Genomic DNA, 4,628 nt, shown 5'->3' with positions numbered 1-4,628 from the left:
TCCCAATTTTCTTCCATTCACCACCAACTACTTACTAAATAAACTGAAGTACGGAATGACTCAAATCATGAACAAGCTTCAAATGTTTGAAGGTATCAATGGTGGACCAAGTAAGGGACATGACAAGAAGCTTGCTGCTGCTACTGAGGTTGCTCCTGGAGTAGCTAACTTAGCTTCATCCTCGAAGAGCAAAAAGAGGAATAAGAGAAAGAACAAGAAGTTGTGATAACTCTACAAAATAGAGTTATTTTACCATATTTTATATGCTAATTGTTGCTTAGTTCTTGAGATTTTAATTAACTTATTAAGTTTTTATGTAATTTTTAATTTATTAGTCTTATTGTAGTTTTCTAGATTTTTATATGTTTTTATAGATATTTTGCTATAATATGTTGCAGTTTAATTATTTGAAATTTGTGTTGTTAGATTATAAGTTAAAAAATGTGATTGTATTGAACTTAATTGCCAAAGTAAATTAAATTACAATTAGTATTTTCATGGACTTAATATGAGTTATTCTATAATTGAAAATATTTGATTCTAATTTAATATTTACTTATTTTGTAGGATGTACTTTGCAATTTTTTATGCTTGAAAAAGAAGAGAAAAGGAAATAAAAGTGGCATTTTTGTGGAAAAAGCAAAGAGATTGTGGCATTTTTCCTCCTGCCTCAGCCCAGGCCCAACCATTCGGCCCATCAGCAGCCTTCTGACCGTACACTCCTGAAGCCTTCAGCTCTCCACCAGCTTCTGAGTGGCCTGCCCCTTTCAGTTCCACCCATCACCCAAGCCAAATGACCCAACGCCTCCTCATCTTCAGCCAATCACCATCTCCACGCATGCCAGCCTAGCACCCAGATCCGACCCACCAGCCACCAGCTGCTGCCATTTCCTTCACTCGGCCCAGCCCACAAGCCCAACTCAACCACAGCCACCAGCCACCTCCTTCCTGCCACAGCCCCCTATTGAGCCCATCAATTTGTACATTGTCTCCTTGTCCAAAATGCCAACTTTTTACCCAAAATCATCATCACTCCTACAAATTACCCCTACTTGTCATATTAGTACAAATTTAATTAATCTAATAAATTTAATTAATTTAAATTGATTATTTTAATAATCTCATTTTGGCTATAAATAAGAGTTTTCAAGACCATTTGGGGGTGCTTAATTTTTGGTTACCATCTTCTTTTCTCCCACTTTCTCTCTTCCATTTTGGGTTTTTCAAGAGCATTTTCAAGTATGTATGTCATTTATTTTGTAATTTCTACTCTAGTTATGTACTTCTAATCTTTTTCATAAGATTATTAAGATCATGATAAAGCAACTTGTAACTAGGTAATATTTATGTTGTATATTGATTTCCCTTGTAATGCAACAAGTTTATGGATTTTTCTTCTTCATATATGTCTTTCATCTTTAATATCTCATATTTTGGATTGTTAGATAATATGCACTTTGTTCTTCATTTTGCAAAAACATAATATTCTTTGTGTAAGATGTGTCATTAAATTGTACACATCCATGCTTAGAACAAAAATATTATGTTTTGCCTTGTAAATAATGTTCATTGATTTATTTGTTATTTCATTTGATTGATTTACACTAAATACTTTGAAATTATAATTTTGAAAAGTGAAGAAAAATCCTATCTTTTTAGAAGTAATTTGTGCTTAAAATTATAAATCTATTTTGAAAATGATAGTTTGATTTATTTTAACTATCACTAAAACTTGGGAATCAATATACTAATAAATATTATTAAACTTACATTTTGTGGATTCTAGTATCTTAATAATATTTTCTTTTAACACTTATTTTCAAATCATTATTGCTTTATTTGTATTCTCTTAAATAGCTATATTTTTCAATATTTTATTTTATGTTCATAATATTAAAACTCATCAATCTTTGGAGCTAGGTTAGAATTTATTACTTTTGATTTAAAATAGTTTTCTTTTTTATTTTAGACAACTCCTTTGGGTTCGATCTCGTGCTTACACGAACACTATATTCCATATACGATTCGTGCGCTTGCGAGTATAAATTTTTAAAACATACCCGTTTTGGGTCCATCAAGTTTTTGGCACCGTTGCCGGGGAGTTGCAAGAAAAAAGAAACGAAATTTATCTCAAGGTTAGTGAATTCTTCTACTAGTTATTTTAATTTTTTGCACTTAAAAAAAACTAAAAAATATATATCTATAAAAACTAAAAAAAAAAAAATTTGGGACGGTTCTACCACCCATAAAAAAAAAAACTTACTTATATATATCTATATTTATATTTATTGTTTTTTTTAGTTGACGGCACTTGTGCTTCCTAATTTTTTTCTATCTTTTTAATGTTTATAGTTGACGACACTTGTGCCTCCTAAACTTTGTTATAATTTCCTTTATTTATCTTGTTGTAATTTTATTTTATTTAATTTCCGCAAATTACTAGTTGATGGCAATTTTGCCTCCTAGTCTTTTATCTTATGTTTTTGTTGATGGAACTTGTGCCTCCTAATTTTTACTTTAATTTTGTTATGGTTGATGGCATGCTATGCCTTCCTACTCTTGCCTAAATTTTAGTCTTATTTAATTTTGCCTTATTTTTCTTTACCTTTTATCATATTATTCTATAATTGTGAAAAATACTTGAAAAAAGAAAAACCTAAACCTTGTCCTTTCACCATAAGCAATTTTTGCTTAAAGGAAATTTGAACAAAATTCTCAATCTGCCTCTACTAATTAACCTCGGGGAGTTGTTAGTAGTGCGCGAGTAAGTGGAATCAAACAGGCCTGGTGACAAGTAAACCATAAGAATTATATTGTTGTGAAATCTCTAAAAATTATAAGTATGCTATGTGGTTGCGGTTTTAACTGATCTTCCACATCAGAAAATTGCTTGTTTGAGATTATCCTTGTTGTCTTGTTTGTGAAAATTGTATGCATCATTGGGAACGTAACTCTAAAAAGTGATTAGTAAAAAGACGTTTATCTTTGTTTGAAATTGAAAGTGTTAGTAAAAATTTGAGCATCATGGAACCTATTGCTAATACTGTTGATGAAAATATTGTGCCTGAAAAAACTTTGCTTGAATATTTTGCACCTATTTCATCTAATGCTCCTTCATGCATTGTTTTACCTACAACTTCTGCTACTCATTTTGAGCTTAAACCAGCAATCATTCAATTGTTGCCATCTTTTTATGGGTTAGATAGAGAGGATCCTTACATACATGTCAAAGATTTCTTAGAAATTTGCTCAACATTTAAATTTCAAATTTTTCTGATGATTCGGTCAAACTAAGATTGTTTCCTTTTTCATTAAAAGACAAATCAAAAGCTTGGTTAAATTCCCTTCCCACTGGGTCTATAACTACTTGGGATCAAATTTATAATAAATTCTTGCTGAAATTTTTTCCTATATCTAAAACTGATAGTCTAAGGAAAGAAATCTCCGAGTTTTTTCAAAAACATAATGAAGAGTTTTATGAATGTTGAGAAAGATTTAAAGATTTATTATTAAAATGTCCTCATCATGGTTTTGAAAAATGGAGACTTGTAAAATATTTTTATGATGGTTTGACTCCCTCTAATCGTCAAATGATTCAATCTATGCATACTGGAAATTTTTTAAAATTTCAAGGACAAGAGGCGTGGGACGCCCTTGAAGATTTATCTGTCAATTCACAACAATGGAATTATTTTGATCCTAGGTCTAGGTCAACTAATTCACCAAAAAGAGGAGGAAGGTATGAAGTAAAAGAAGAATAAGACTTAAGAACATACTTAGACAAATTAGCGAGAAAAGTAGAAGCTTTAGCCATAAGCCAAACTATAAACTCTCCAATACAACCAAGAAAAGATGTTTGTTCGATATGTTCTAGTCCGTGCCACAATGCCCAATCATGTCCTTCCTACCAAGAAGCCTTTTCTGAGGAGGCCAATGCACTTCATGCTTATGGGAAACCAAATGATAGCCCATTTTCATCCACCTACAATCCAAATTGGAGAAACCATCCAAACTTTTCATGGAGACAAAACCAACCCCAAATGAATCAAGGGCACCAATACAACACACAAAACCAAGCTCATGCCCCAAAAAATCAACCATATCCTCAACAAAGAAAACCTTCCTTAGAAGATACTTTACAACAATGTATGCAATACACTCAACAAACCCTACAAAATCAATCTCAATCAATTACCAAACTCGAGACACAAGTAGGACAACTCGCCACCGCTTTAGCTGATAGAGAAAAAGAAACATTCCCTAGTCAACCTATCCCTAATCCAAAAGGTCAATATGAGATAGGAAAGTCTAGTCATAATGGAGAAGTCAAATCAATTTCAACTCTTAGGTCCGGAAAGAACATTGTCAAACCCGATTACATACCTGAGGTTGAAAACGAAAAAGAAAAAGAAAAGAGTCAGCCTTCTAGTTCTAATGCCAATGACTTTTCAAACAAGGAAACTCCAATCCATCCTTTCATTCCAAAAGCCCCATTCCCACAAAGATTACTTCCAATTAAAAAAGGCGGCCAATATAATGATATCTTAGAAGTTTTTAAACAAGTTAGTATCAATATCCCTTTCTTAGATGCCATTAAACAAATTCATGCCTACTCTAATTTTTTAAAG

At 31.9% G+C, this 4,628-nt stretch overlaps 1 non-coding gene across 1 annotated transcript; it reads right to left on the bottom strand.

Moving 5' to 3' along the window:
* Window positions 1-3,425: 3,425 nt before the first annotated feature.
* On the bottom strand, window positions 3,426-3,532 carry LOC133792967 (small nucleolar RNA R71). The gene has a single exon (XR_009874428.1). It is a non-coding gene; the product is annotated as a small nucleolar RNA R71 (small nucleolar RNA).
* Between the last annotated feature and the right edge of the window lie 1,096 nt (window positions 3,533-4,628).

This window comes from Humulus lupulus, chromosome 7, assembly GCF_963169125.1.
Source record: "Humulus lupulus chromosome 7, drHumLupu1.1, whole genome shotgun sequence".
Lineage (NCBI taxonomy): Eukaryota > Viridiplantae > Streptophyta > Magnoliopsida > Rosales > Cannabaceae > Humulus > Humulus lupulus.
This window is presented reverse-complemented; position numbering and strand designations above follow the sequence as displayed.